At 37.7% G+C, this 16,196-nt stretch overlaps 1 long non-coding RNA gene across 1 annotated transcript; it reads right to left on the reverse strand.

Moving 5' to 3' along the window:
- Positions 1 to 12,313: 12,313 nt before the first annotated feature.
- Positions 12,314 to 16,012, reverse strand: LOC308385186. The gene is made up of 4 exons (XR_013969469.1): positions 15,872 to 16,012; positions 15,582 to 15,669; positions 14,814 to 14,884; positions 12,314 to 13,637 (listed from the first exon to the last, which is right to left on the reverse strand). It is a non-coding gene; the product is annotated as an uncharacterized lncRNA (long non-coding RNA).
- Between the last annotated feature and the right edge of the window lie 184 nt (positions 16,013 to 16,196).

Genomic DNA, 16,196 nt, shown 5'->3' on the forward strand with positions numbered 1-16,196 from the left:
CACACACACACACACACACACACACACACACACACACACACACACACACACACCGCGGGCCAAGGAGGAGTTTTTTTCTTCAATACTTTAACAATAAGTTTTCTCAATAGATAGAAAATGATGACGCTGAGGAGTCAACATCCGATATTATCATTGCTTGTAACCCGGTAAATAATTTCGTACATCTCCCCATAAAACAAGTCTTAGTGGAAAAAAGCTCATATTCGAATAAGTTTATTCCCCTCTGTGGGAAAGAGTTTTTTTCTCAGAGTCAACCATGAGGCGAGTTTTGTCAACAGCAAGAACAACTGTTGCCCATAAAGTAAAACAAATATCCGCCTCTAAGTCGTATTTTACCGTTGCAGAATGTGGAAAACAGACAGCCCTCACAGGAGGCACCCAGGGGCCCACCTCACACACCATAGTTAAAATATTTAAATTTCAACTAAATTTGTAGTAATGATCGGATTTCCTCACTTATCTACACCACACTCCTTGTCCTTGATTTCTTATCGTTTCTTATCGTTCCTCTGTCCCTTAATAGAAACCACATATATAGAAACTATCCTCCCTTTCAGTTGTCTTTTGCACTTCCATATCGCAAAGCAGTTACTGTAGGTTATTTTCTGCTTATGCATTAATGTAATTAATTAACTTATTTATCCTTAAGTAAGGTAATGACTTGAGTTCTAATGCTTTTTGTCTCTTGAGTTAGCTGTCAATGTGGGATTTTTTTCCCCTTTTGTCCAGTTAAAGCTGCCTTTCATTCTTCAACACAGCTTAAACTCTAATAGGTAAGCTTTCTTGTAATTTCTTAGTTCTGCAGTCTTCTTGAAAGACATCCGAGACTCTTCTTTGGATGCTGGCTGCCTTTTGTTTTGTTTTCTGTCAAGATGATCCCACACTGCTTCGATTATCTTGAGGTTCGAACCCTGGAGAGATCAATCCATGACTGATGCGTTGTTTCATCCAGGCATACTTTGACTACATTGGCAGTATGTTTGCGATCATTGTCGTACTGAAAAATGAAGTTGAAGCCAATCAGACACTACGTGGTATTACATGGTCGATCAAAATCTGGTGGAACTTTTCTACATTCATAATTTGATTAATTTGGATAAGAGCTCCAACAACACTGGCTGAAATCCAGCCTCAAAGCACGGTAGAGTATCCACGCTGTGTTAAAGACGGCTATAGACATTCACTGTTGTATCTCTCTTCGGACCTCTTCCATGCATATTTCAAATTTGGATTCATTACTCCATAAGACATATTACAGCTGATTTCTTTTTCCAGTCAATTTCTTGTGTAATTTGGCACACCTCAGCCTTATTTTTCTCTGTTCTCCTTCCTTAAGAATGGCTTATTAACAGCCACCCTTCCAACTCAGATAACTTTTGATGAGGTTTCATGAAATGTTTACAGCACTTGAGTTACTCGCCACGGCCATCCTAAATGCTAAAAACACTAAACTTTAATTCTAAATTACGTAATTAACGTTAACCAGAAAAAACAAGCCAAAGTCGAAATGTTGCTGAGCTGACCTGTGGTATGCTATGTCTTCTAAAGCACGTATAATGTAAACAGAACTGGTCTTTGCACAGAAGCCTGTGGAGCTTCATAATTAACCTCAGTGTGTGAAGAGGACTCTCCATTTAATAATAGCTGTAATAAAATGTTCTGGCCGACGGTGTTAAACGCTGCACTTGGGTCTAGCAGGGAAGATTTCAACTTTTCAATATGAACGAAGGCTGAAAACTGATTAGATTAATGTCTGATGATCTTTTCTGTGCTTCTTCAAGTTTGTAACACCAAACATATTAAAGGATGATGTAAGGCTCACAGGAAGAGTTTAATTAGACACACATTTACTATTTTCTTTATACTCTTTCTTTCTTGACATGTTTAATATGATTACTATCAGAGGAAAAAATGAACCTTGTGTAGTCAAATCCTTAATCATCTAAATCTGCCATTTATCATCTTGTAAAATGTTCCCTCTGCTTCTGTTGCACATCTCCCCGGACACTCTCTGCTTCACCAGCCCTGTGCAGGTGGTCCAACCCCTGCCTGCCTTCTTAAACTGGGGTGTTTAAATCTCTTTACCTCTGTTGTGAACTTCACACAAAGTTTGTGGTAACAAAATCAAACTGACGAGGATCTCGTTTGAAAAACACACACACTCACGAGACAAAATAAAAACAGACTGCTCAAAGCAAAAGCAGAGCCCTCACAGCTGGTAGTACAAACACAGTGACAACATGCGTATTAGATACCCTCAGTGCCAAAAGCATAAATATGAAAAAATGTGATCACCAAGAATATCCTAAAAATGGCATTGAGGTGGGTGTTACAGTAAAGAAAAAAAAAAGTAGCCAAATTTTCATCGGAAAATGTTGAATTTTAGTAAAAACAATGCTCTGTAGTTTGATACTGTCGTTACAGACAAAGCAGATGTTTAAAGCCTTTGGACGCACATTTGAAATGCACTCATTCTCCTTATCAGCTGGAAACATTAAAGCCGTAAAATGACTTTTTCAAACGGATAAAAACTATTGAACAGCAGCAATGTTGAGCCTGTTCCAAAATTTGAATGTACATGTGTTGAAGGTGCGGGTCTTGTTGAATTATTAAACATACTTTCTTTAATTTTTCGAGCCACAAAAACAACAACTTTTAATTTTCTTCTGCTTGAGTCTCGGCCTCGGGTAGCTCTACTTATCATTGCTCAGTCAGTCGTCTGTTTGTGCTACTTTTTTTCAAGGAGCAGTGGATTATTGGTAAGGGTGACTTTATGTGTTTAGCTACTTAAGTGGAAGTACTGTGGAAAGTTTTACCTTACATACATAGATCTACCAGTACAGCTTCTGAGGTAACTGTTTACAAAATGTTATAATCTATTCAAAGGTTCTTTGCAATTTTACATTGATAAACATTATCCTTAACACATTTGGCCCACATAAAGTACTATGGCCATCACACGGTCATTTAGAATTGTTTAAATAACTCGTGTCTTAAGTCCTTCCATCAAACAGAAAATTTAAAAAAAAAAAAACATGGTTCACTTTTACATCACAAAATGTTAGAAATATAAGCCGTTCATAACAACCTGAAAGGTTGGGAGTTTAAAATGCAAACCGATGGAAGCAGAAGTAGAAGACTATAATGTCTCAGAGCACACGGTGTCTATTAATGTGTAGACATGTATAAATAAGAGCTTAATAAAGATGCTTAATTTCTTAAGAAATAAACAGGTGGAGTGATCTTTATCAAAAGTGGATGTTGCATCTGTGGCTAAACCCCTGTACCCAAAAAAACTTTAAAAATCTACTGTGTGTGAGGCTGTGTAAGTAAAGCTTGCCCTTCACACCTGCGTGTAATAAGCCATTTGTTGGGGGTTGTGGATTTGGCACCTCAGCATTGTGAAAGTGGGGAAACATGTTTCTGGCTGTGCATAAGATTCCTCCTTACAACTTAGAATCTCAGTTCTAAATGAAATTCAGATGTTTTTTTAAGTATGGCTAATGTATTAATTGACTTCTAAGGCGCGCACACACACACACACACACACACACACACACACACACACACACACACACACACACACACACACACACACACAAGAACAACACAGAGAAGAAGAAGAGGGGGTCGTTTTACTACACATCATAAAAACGCAATCATTCATCTTCCAACTGTATCTTTCTGTTCTGGCTTTAGAGTCATAGGTTGTTTACTGAGCCGTACTTTGGGAGTCATACTGTTGTGATACTGAGGAGAAAAGGGTAAGGTTTGATAGACTAAACCCTTACACACATAACTTGAAAAACCTAAAGAGTGTGTGAGACTGCTAGCTGTGTTGTTCAGCATTAAACTCATCTACAAATGTGTTAGTAAAGAGCGACTTGTACTTCTGTCCCATTAAGCAACGGTTTAACAAATTTCACTGCAAACTATAAAAGGAATCTGGATTTATATAGAACATAGTAGTGATGGATTAAGTGCAGGAAACACTAGTATAAGGTGTCTATTGAACAAATCTCCTTCAGCGTTCAAAATGACCAAAGTGAGGCCTACAGGCGTTTCTCTCGGTTGGTTGTGTTCAGGGAAAAAGCAGCTAAATACACTGAGACTGCTCCCCATTGTTAGTGAGTTAACTCTGGATATCTGTAGGTTTTGTCAAACTTGGAGTGAACAAAAGCAGAAAAACAGTAAAAGATGCAGACAGTGAAAGTCTGGTTTATTTCATGAACACAATGAAACATTTTACAGTCCACAGAGCAAAGTAGCATACATGATAAATAGATACACATAACATGAGAAGTAAAACTCGTCGTCTTACCACATGTTATATTCTGTAAACTTAAAATAACCACAGAAATTAGAGTTTAGTGTTTTAAAGTCATTATTAAAAACATGAGTCAACATTACTGAAGTGACGCTTTAACGATGCGTCTTATCACCGTGTTTATGATGATAAAACATGTTCTCTCGTTAGTAGTTGTCTGCGCTGTCACTTGTCATGAAAATGTCCAGAGCCAGGGTTCCTCTTTAATCACCATTGATCATTAATAGGGTCACAAAAGATTTGTCACATTATCCCCATAAACAAAATGCTTTTATAGAAATCATTGTGATACAAATATTTAGATTCTTGATTCACAATGTGCACGAACTCAAAATCTTTAGAGGTTCATATTTATAAAGTATCGCAAATAATACATTTATACCATTGTATGAGCTACTTCTTGTAAAAACTGATTGAAAAAAGCTCCTGTCGTGACCTTCCTTCTGTGAGGACACACACACACACACACAGAGAGAGAGAGGGGGAAGATCATTAGGATTGGAGGCGTTTTTGGATTTTCACTTATTGTTGGCTTTACAGTCACATAAAATTCATTCCAATTTTTTTGCCTTTGCTTCAATTAAGGTGTTTCTTTAAATCTACAGCAGCTTCCTTTTCAAAAAGTTTACTGACATAGTAAGGAAGTAGCTAGGGAACTCAGTAAGTATGAGCAACAACAGCTTAGGGACTGTTTCTACAATAAAGAGGAATTCATCATCATCTGCAGTTCATCAAAAAAAAAAAAAAAAGTGCCATTAAAAACAATTCAGCAGATCCTCAAAGTATGGATACAATCTGTTTTCAGCTGTAGAGGTACGCTTCATGTACTTATCAACATGCAGTTTAGAGGCTTGCATTAGAGTGCTTTGGTACTTGGGCCTCTTTTATTTAGCACGGTTATACCATTGTGTATTTAGCTATATAAATATGCTCAAGAGTCTATTGTATGTTTGTCATGCAATTAAAAATTCAAAAATATAATTTTTAAATCAGTAACTTTGCAAATTTAGCGCGGACCCTCACCCCTCCCTCCGGCTCCCACGGCCCCGCTGTCACCGTAAGACTCATACTCTTCCCCCACGTATGCTGCTATTTCCCCGCGCCCCAATAATTCTTGTCCTTTTTCTGTTGCAGCCTCCCACAGTCCCGTTTTCGGCGTTCCTGCGCGACTCATCTCCCGGTCCCTTGGTTTCTCGAGTTTCACGCGTGTTTTCCTTCTACCCTCCCGGGACACCTTCAGTTAAAATAAAGTTTATTTTCTCGTACTCCTGTGTGTGTTGGCTCTGCTTCTGGGTCCAGCTTGTGCGCTGAACTTTGGTTCATGACACTAATAGTTTTAAATAGAGCACCACAAACAACAGGTATTCCTTTAGAAATAAACTTTTCTTGTGTTACTTCTAAAAACTACAGATTCTTAACTCTGCAACAGTTAGACAGAGTTGGTTACAGTTAGGCCCTCAACAGTCAGCAAAACAAGTCATAAAACAATAAAAGAGGCTCCCTTATCAAGAGCATCCCAGCACTGTAGTTCCATTACAATCAGTTTCCTTTATTTTATCTTATCATGTCAGAGGCCAACTGAAACCAAGTCCACCTATATAAAAACACCCCATCAGACACACAGTAGTTTCCTCAGCACTTCACAACTGCCGCAAGGTATAGCGTTTTAACTTTTTATTTTTTCGGATCCCAGACACAGCGGTGTGAGGTAGTTAGCACACAGTTTGGACGTGTAGAAAACATTGCTTGTTTGGAACACATCAGCAGAGAGGTAGAGTTCATAGCTGTTCATAAGAGTTTAATTTAATCAAACCTCATTTTACGGATCTAAGTGGCTCCTCATCACTAGCCAATTCACCATTTTATTTAAATATCTGAATTTTCGGAATGAGGATCCAAGCGGGACACAGAGGCTGCTTTAACGCACCAGAATGCAAATATAAATAAAAGCCTGACTATCCTGAGAGCCTAGCTGCAGCGAGACCTTTCTTTCACACGGATTCCTGGATGTGCGTCGGATCCGACTTTGCTACCCGCACAGAGCGTTTCTGACAGTCGGGCGCTGCTTATACAATAGAGAAAAGCAACAATACACCGTGTTTCTCTGCTCCAAGGTAAGGATGTCTGTTATACCCAGCGCATAAATGTCTCTGTGTTAACGCTGATTATTCAAACCCTGTTGAAAATGTGACACATTTGTTATCCAAAAACATTTCCTCTAAATTTGCAAAGTTACTGATTTAAAAATTATATTTTTGAATTTTTAATTGCATGACAAACATACAATAGACTCTTGAGCATATTTATATAGCTAAATACACAATGGTATAACCGTGCTAAATAAAAGAGGCCCAAGTACCAAAGCACTCTAATGCAAGCCTCTAAACTGCATGTTGATAAGTACATGAAGCGTACCTCTACAGCTGAAAACAGATTGTATCCATACTTTGAGGATCTGCTGAATTGTTTTTAATGGCACTTTTTTTTTTTTTTTGATGAACTGCAGATGATGATGAATTCCTCTTTATTGTAGAAACAGTCCCTAAGCTGTTGTTGCTCATACTTACTGAGTTCCCTAGCTACTTCCTTACTATGTCAGTAAACTTTTTGAAAAGGAAGCTGCTGTAGATTTAAAGAAACACCTTAATTGAAGCAAAGGCAAAAAAATTGGAATGAATTTTATGTGACTGTAAAGCCAACAATAAGTGAAAATCCAAAAACGCCTCCAATCCTAATGATCTTCCCCCTCTCTCTCTCTCTGTGTGTGTGTGTGTGTGTCCTCACAGAAGGAAGGTCACGACAGGAGCTTTTTTCAATCAGTTTTTACAAGAAGTAGCTCATACAATGGTATAAATGTATTATTTGCGATACTTTATAAATATGAACCTCTAAAGATTTTGAGTTCGTGCACATTGTGAATCAAGAATCTAAATATTTGTATCACAATGATTTCTATAAAAGCATTTTGTTTATGGGGATAATGTGACAAATCTTTTGTGACCTTATTAATGATCAATGGTGATTAAAGAGGAACCCTGGCTCTGGACATTTTCATGACAAGTGACAGCGCAGACAACTACTAACGAGAGAACATGTTTTATCATCATAAACACGGTGATAAGACGCATCGTTAAAGCGTCACTTCAGTAATGTTGACTCATGTTTTTAATAATGACTTTAAAACACTAAACTCTAATTTCTGTGGTTATTTTAAGTTTACAGAATATAACATGTGGTAAGACGACGAGTTTTACTTCTCATGTTATGTGTATCTATTTATCATGTATGCTACTTTGCTCTGTGGACTGTAAAATGTTTCATTGTGTTCATGAAATAAACCAGACTTTCACTGTCTGCATCTTTTACTGTTTTTCTGCTTTTGTTCACTCCAAGTTTGACAAAACCTACAGATATCCAGAGTTAACTCGCTAACAATGGGGAGCAGTCTCAGTGTATTTAGCTGCTTTTTCCCTGAACACAACCAACCGAGAGAAACGCCTGTAGGCCTCACTTTGGTCATTTTGAACGCTGAAGGAGATTTGTTCAATAGACACCTTATACTAGTGTTTCCTGCACTTAATCCATCACTACTATGTTCTATATAAATCCAGATTCCTTTTATAGTTTGCAGTGAAATTTGTTAAACCGTTGCTTAATGGGACAGAAGTACAAGTCGCTCTTTACTAACACATTTGTAGATGAGTTTAATGCTGAACAACACAGCTAGCAGTCTCACACACTCTTTAGGTTTTTCAAGTTATGTGTGTAAGGGTTTAGTCTATCAAACCTTACCCTTTTCTCCTCAGTATCACAACAGTATGACTCCCAAAGTACGGCTCAGTAAACAACCTATGACTCTAAAGCCAGAACAGAAAGATACAGTTGGAAGATGAATGATTGCGTTTTTATGATGTGTAGTAAAACGACCCCCTCTTCTTCTTCTCTGTGTTGTTCTTGTGTGTGTGTGTGTGTGTGTGTGTGTGTGTGTGTGTGTGTGTGTGTGTGTGTGCGCCTTAGAAGTCAATTAATACATTAGCCATACTTAAAAAAACATCTGAATTTCATTTAGAACTGAGATTCTAAGTTGTAAGGAGGAATCTTATGCACAGCCAGAAACATGTTTCCCCACTTTCACAATGCTGAGGTGCCAAATCCACAACCCCCAACAAATGGCTTATTACACGCAGGTGTGAAGGGCAAGCTTTACTTACACAGCCTCACACACAGTAGATTTTTAAAGTTTTTTTGGGTACAGGGGTTTAGCCACAGATGCAACATCCACTTTTGATAAAGATCACTCCACCTGTTTATTTCTTAAGAAATTAAGCATCTTTATTAAGCTCTTATTTATACATGTCTACACATTAATAGACACCGTGTGCTCTGAGACATTATAGTCTTCTACTTCTGCTTCCATCGGTTTGCATTTTAAACTCCCAGCCTTTCAGGTTGTTATGAACGGCTTATATTTCTAACATTTTGTGATGTAAAAGTGAACCATGTTTTTTTTTTTTTAAATTTTCTGTTTGATGGAAGGACTTAAGACACGAGTTATTTAAACAATTCTAAATGACCGTGTGATGGCCATAGTACTTTATGTGGGCCAAATGTGTTAAGGATAATGTTTATCAATGTAAAATTGCAAAGAACCTTTGAATAGATTATAACATTTTGTAAACAGTTACCTCAGAAGCTGTACTGGTAGATCTATGTATGTAAGGTAAAACTTTCCACAGTACTTCCACTTAAGTAGCTAAACACATAAAGTCACCCTTACCAATAATCCACTGCTCCTTGAAAAAAAGTAGCACAAACAGACGACTGACTGAGCAATGATAAGTAGAGCTACCCGAGGCCGAGACTCAAGCAGAAGAAAATTAAAAGTTGTTGTTTTTGTGGCTCGAAAAATTAAAGAAAGTATGTTTAATAATTCAACAAGACCCGCACCTTCAACACATGTACATTCAAATTTTGGAACAGGCTCAACATTGCTGCTGTTCAATAGTTTTTATCCGTTTGAAAAAGTCATTTTACGGCTTTAATGTTTCCAGCTGATAAGGAGAATGAGTGCATTTCAAATGTGCGTCCAAAGGCTTTAAACATCTGCTTTGTCTGTAACGACAGTATCAAACTACAGAGCATTGTTTTTACTAAAATTCAACATTTTCCGATGAAAATTTGGCTACTTTTTTTTTTCTTTACTGTAACACCCACCTCAATGCCATTTTTAGGATATTCTTGGTGATCACATTTTTTCATATTTATGCTTTTGGCACTGAGGGTATCTAATACGCATGTTGTCACTGTGTTTGTACTACCAGCTGTGAGGGCTCTGCTTTTGCTTTGAGCAGTCTGTTTTTATTTTGTCTCGTGAGTGTGTGTGTTTTTCAAACGAGATCCTCGTCAGTTTGATTTTGTTACCACAAACTTTGTGTGAAGTTCACAACAGAGGTAAAGAGATTTAAACACCCCAGTTTAAGGAGGCAGGCAGGGGTTGGACCACCTGCACAGAGCTGGTGAAGCAGAGAGTGTCGGGGGGAGATGTGCAACAGAAGCAGAGGGAACATTTTACAAGATGATAAATGGCAGATTTAGATGATTAAGGATTTGTTGACAAGATTAAAAGACACGTCCGTCAGAGTTCAACAACATTACAGTTTGATTAAATAAAAAAGTTTTTAGACTACACAAGGTTCATTTTCTCCTCTGATAGTAATCATATTAAACATGTCAAGAAAGAAAGAGTATAAAGAAAAATAGTAAATGTGTGTCTAATTAAACTCTTCCTGTGAGCCTTACATCATCCTTTAATATGTTTGGTGTTACAAACTTGAAGAAGCACAGAAAAGATCATCAGACATTAATCTAATCAGTTTTCAGCCTTCATTCATATTGAAAAGTTGAAATCTTCCCTGCTAGACCCAAGTGCAGCGTTTAACACCGTCGGCCAGAACATTTTATTACAGCTATTATTAAATGGAGAGTCCTCTTCACACACTGAGGTTAATTATGAAGCTCCACAGGCTTCTGTGCAAAGACCAGTTCTGTTTACATTATACGTGCTTTAGAAGACATAGCATACCACAGGTCAGCTCAGCAACATTTCGACTTTGGCTTGTTTTTTCTGGTTAACGTTAATTACGTAATTTAGAATTAAAGTTTAGTGTTTTTAGCATTTAGGATGGCCGTGGCGAGTAACTCAAGTGCTGTAAACATTTCATGAAACCTCATCAAAAGTTATCTGAGTTGGAAGGGTGGCTGTTAATAAGCCATTCTTAAGGAAGGAGAACAGAGAAAAATAAGGCTGAGGTGTGCCAAATTACACAAGAAATTGACTGGAAAAAGAAATCAGCTGTAATATGTCTTATGGAGTAATGAATCCAAATTTGAAATATGCATGGAAGAGGTCCGAAGAGAGATACAACAGTGAATGTCTATAGCCGTCTTTAACACAGCGTGGATACTCTACCGTGCTTTGAGGCTGGATTTCAGCCAGTGTTGTTGGAGCTCTTATCCAAATTAATCAAATTATGAATGTAGAAAAGTTCCACCAGATTTTGATCGACCATGTAATACCACGTAGTGTCTGATTGGCTTCAACTTCATTTTTCAGTACGACAATGATCGCAAACATACTGCCAATGTAGTCAAAGTATGCCTGGATGAAACAACGCATCAGTCATGGATTGATCTCTCCAGGGTTCGAACCTCAAGATAATCGAAGCAGTGTGGGATCATCTTGACAGAAAACAAAACAAAAGGCAGCCAGCATCCAAAGAAGAGTCTCGGATGTCTTTCAAGAAGACTGCAGAACTAAGAAATTACAAGAAAGCTTACCTATTAGAGTTTAAGCTGTGTTGAAGAATGAAAGGCAGCTTTAACTGGACAAAAGGGGAAAAAAATCCCACATTGACAGCTAACTCAAGAGACAAAAAGCATTAGAACTCAAGTCATTACCTTACTTAAGGATAAATAAGTTAATTAATTACATTAATGCATAAGCAGAAAATAACCTACAGTAACTGCTTTGCGATATGGAAGTGCAAAAGACAACTGAAAGGGAGGATAGTTTCTATATATGTGGTTTCTATTAAGGGACAGAGGAACGATAATAAACGATAAGAAATCAAGGACAAGGAGTGTGGTGTAGATAAGTGAGGAAATCCGATCATTACTACAAATTTAGTTGAAATTTAAATATTTTAACTATGGTGTGTGAGGTGGGCCCCTGGGTGCCTCCTGTGAGGGCTGTCTGTTTTCCACATTCTGCAACGGTAAAATACGACTTAGAGGCGGATATTTGTTTTACTTTATGGGCAACAGTTGTTCTTGCTGTTGACAAAACTCGCCTCATGGTTGACTCTGAGAAAAAAACTCTTTCCCACAGAGGGGAATAAACTTATTCGAATATGAGCTTTTTTCCACTAAGACTTGTTTTATGGGGAGATGTACGAAATTATTTACCGGGTTACAAGCAATGATAATATCGGATGTTGACTCCTCAGCGTCATCATTTTCTATCTATTGAGAAAACTTATTGTTAAAGTATTGAAGAAAAAAACTCCTCCTTGGCCCGCGGTGTGTGTGTGTGTGTGTGTGTGTGTGTGTGTGTGTGTGTGTGTGTGTGTGTGTGTGTGTGTGTGTGTGTGTGCCTTCTTGCGAACGCCGTCTGTTTTCCACATTCTGCAACGGTAAAATACGACTTTGAGACGGATATTTGTTTTACCAAATGGACAATTGCTGTTGACAAAACGCGCCTCATGGTTGACTCTTTCCCACAGAGGGGGGTGCTTTAATAAACTTATTCGAATATGAGCTTTTTTTTCCGCTAAGGCTTATTTTAGGGGAGGAGATGTACGAAATTATTTACCGGGTTACAAGCAATGATAATATCGGCTGTTGACTCCTCAACGTCATCATTTTCTATCTATTGAGAAAACCCATTGTAAAAGTACCCGCGGTGTGTGTGTGTGTGTGTGTGTGTGTGTGTGTGTGTGTGTGTGTGTGTGTGTGTGTGTGTGTGTGTGTGTGTGTGTGTGTGTGTGTGTGTGAGAAACAAGATCGCCTGTCGCTGCAATTATGGTTTGTTTTTCAGTCTCTCAAAAGGAAAAGTAGTATTCACTAAGGGATATTTATTCGTTTTTTACACATAGGCAGCCTGTAGGTTACAAGCGGATAGAAAGTTCTTCTTTTCATCACAAGCTATGGTGTATCTTAAAGGTTTTTTACAGCGTCTGTATTATAGGAAAATAAAATACTATTGAAATCTCTACAGGAAGTCACTCTTTATTTCCATTACAAACGCCGGTGCAGCTTAAGAAAGTAAAATTACACCCGCTATTGTAAAAAAAAACAGAGAAAATTGTCATAATATTGAAACAGAATTCAGACTATGAGTTTGCGGAAAACTAGCTGCCGCTCTGTCTCTCTATACATCACAGAATCATCTGCTGCATCACCGCTGTGCTTAGGGAACATGACGCATCAGGTCTGAAAATGACTAGACACTTCCGGAGTATTTCCGGTAGGATCGAGGCCTTCCATAGTAAATATGCTGTATTTGAATATGTCATATTCAAAGCCTTCTTCTTTGGGAGAGCAGATCTCATCGGACACAGGAGCGCTGCAGACAAAAGTATCAGCAGACAAAATAGTTAAACTGAAAGATGCTTTTTCCCCTCGCTTTTCAGGAGGATATCAGACTACCTGTCCAATATTATATAACCCTCATTAAGCCCATACTTAGGCAACTGCCTTGATGTATTTTGTGGTTTTTGTTCAGAACTGGAAAAAAACAGAAAGTTGCATGTTACCTTCTCCCCAAGAAAGAAGAACTGTTATTTTAATCTTGCTTACAGGCCCGGCCCTAACCAATCTGGCGCCCTAGGCAAGATTTCAGGTGGCGCCCCCCTACATCGGCAGTGTAGTGTATGTACTCACAAGAAACCGAATAGCTTTGTCTTTGACCTTTTTTTTTTACTTAAAGAAAGCAAATTCACAATCAGAATAATTAACAAGATAAAAAAAATATATGAATAAATAAATGAATACAAAAAATTAAAAAATGAATATATGAAATACAATAACACCGCTTGATGCTGCTGCAAAACTGGTGGGTTGTGCTGCTGAGGTGGAGGCAACAGGAAGACCGCTTGATGCTGCTGCATCATGGCTGGGTTGTGTGCTGCTAAAGCTGCATCACTGGTGGGTTGTGCTGCTGAAGTGGAGGCAGCAGCGGTAGATGTGGTAGATGGCCCAGGGGTGGGATTTAGAAACTTCAACAGTGCATCTGAAGAGAGGAGTATGTGACACCACTGAGTATTAAAGTCTAATAATAAAAACATATGATTCCAGGAATAAAATGAAATTATATAATATAAATGAAAAACCAAAGAGATATATGTATGATGTTAACTGATATGCAAATTAGATTAGATTCAATTTATTGTCATCATTACAGTGAAATGCTGAATAGCAGAATGCAAAGTAACAGTATAATATCATATGAGAATGTTATGTTATGATTATCTTTGACCGAATCACAGCAGTGCTCATATTAAAAAACAGCATTCCCTCTCATGTGATATTGCTTAATTAACATTAATGATGTGCACTTTAACAACTAGGCTTACAACTATAATATATACAGGGGTGGAAAAGTGACTATTACCTGCAGGGTAAACGTTAGCTAACCAGAAGGCAATAACAATGTAAACAAAAAACACCTGCTTAAAAGATGAATACAAATGAGGAAAGGTGGGAGTACTGTAATTACCTAACGTTACATTATTATTTTCCATAACAATTTAGCCCCCTCCACAATATTAACTGACGTTAAAACCAGAGGCGGAGCCAGACATTTGAAACACCCGGGGCTTAGCCCAAAAGGATAGTATGCATGTGGGATTTTTTTTTCCCTTGGGGGGGGGGGGGTAGAAATGACTGAAAGATTAATTGGCTCTGTTTTGAGTTTTGTTCAATAATGAATGACTTCATATAGGGAAAAATATATATCACATATACAGGACACCTTAAACTAGTTTTTTAATTAAGCAGCAAGGCAGAACAAAATCAGGGCTGTATCAAGACACGAGGACTAAACCCCAATTCAACCAGACCCAGAACTGATCCAGAATTAAAACAGGACTACAACAGTTCAAAATCAGGACTACTTGGGACTTAACAAAGACAGAACCAGAATCAGAACTAGATGATAGTAGCACTAAAAATCATCATAGACCTGCACTACATTTATTTTTTAATTTTACCAAAGTACAATATTTAGATTGAGAAAAGTTTATATAATTATTTAGCCTTGTTGTGCAAACAAGCCTTCATAACTTAATAAATATAGAATTTGAAAAATAACAAACCTAAAAAGAAACACTAGGTACCAGATACATGAGTACCTATGATACGGTGATACTTTTGGTAAACAACCATTTGACTAACATGTGTGTCTCACCTGCTCTTGTTCATCTCTGTTCTGTCCTCATTCTCCATCTCAATCTCTGCTCCTCTCTCTCCCTCTTTGTGCTGACAATCATCAAATATACAGATATTTACAAACTCTTCAGATAAAAACACAAACACTTTTTAATTGTAACATCAAATCAGACTAAATGTTTATTTTTTTAGATTGATAAATATAAAAACACATTTGTTAACTTTAAGAGTAAAGAGAGAAATCGTCTGTATTTCTTAATTGCAAATGGCACCAAATTGTATTCAAAATTGAGCCACACTTATGGAGCTCCACAGTTCTTTTCCTGGTGTTTTGGTTGACATCTCTTGATTTTCCCATGTCACAGAAACAGGCTCTGTGTTTTGCCTTATATGCATCCACAGCTGTGCCACCTGTTTACTCACATGGACTCTACTAACCTATCAGAAGCTTCTTCAGCTCAGAATGGAATCGTCTGGAGTTTTCTTATTAATTAACAATAAACTTAGTGTATATGTACTCCTAAATTTGATGAAAGTGATAAAAAATAGAAGCTCTGTCTCTCTTTATTGTGACATTTAACTAATTCAAAAGATATTTCAATATTTATCTAAAACAAAAGTTTACTCTAAATTGATGTTGTGCAGTAAAAATGTTTTATGTTTTCTCCCTAAAGTGTAAATATCTGGTTACAAATGTGAATATCCTGCTGTGTACTGAAATTCCTCTTGTTTTGCATAGAAATATACTGAACAACATACAAAGCACAATATATAAAATAACATTTACCTGAGTTTTTTCTTTGAAAGAACCCTCTAATGTCCATTCTTATATTTCAGTACATAACTGAAACCGATTTAGTCGGGGAGGGTAAGAACTGAAAATATGAAATAAACACACGTAAGCTAAGAATCTCTAAAAAAAAATAGCATTTGTTCGGCTTTTCATTTCGCCATTTGTTGATTCACTTGAAGAGCAAGTAACGTAATATTGGTCAAGTGATCAGTTTGATATCAATCTTTCGTGATTCACCGTCATATTTACATTATTTGTACGGTATGAATGATTTGCTTTAGTACCTGGTCAAACTTAAGCTCTCCTTAGTATGGCTGGCTCCGTCTCTCCAACAGCGCACTGACGGGCAGCAGCTGCCCCGCCCCCTCGCTCAGTCGCTTAGTGCCTGAGCTTGGATCATACCAATATCAGGGGGGGATTCACGCACAGTCGTAAATTCCCACAGTGTGCACTATGTGCTTCGAATATTGTGTGTACTTTTTGTTTTATACAGTTGTCAGCCAGGCATCTAACTATGAAAAAATTGCACTCCAAAATACCCCGGGCTTCTGACAAAACAACCCGGGCTTAAGCCCAGTAAGCCACCCCCACGCTCCGCCCCTGGTTAAA

This window comes from Rhamphochromis sp. 'chilingali' (assembly GCF_963969265.1).
Source record: "Rhamphochromis sp. 'chilingali' genome assembly, chromosome: 17".
Lineage (NCBI taxonomy): Eukaryota > Metazoa > Chordata > Actinopteri > Cichliformes > Cichlidae > Rhamphochromis > Rhamphochromis sp. 'chilingali'.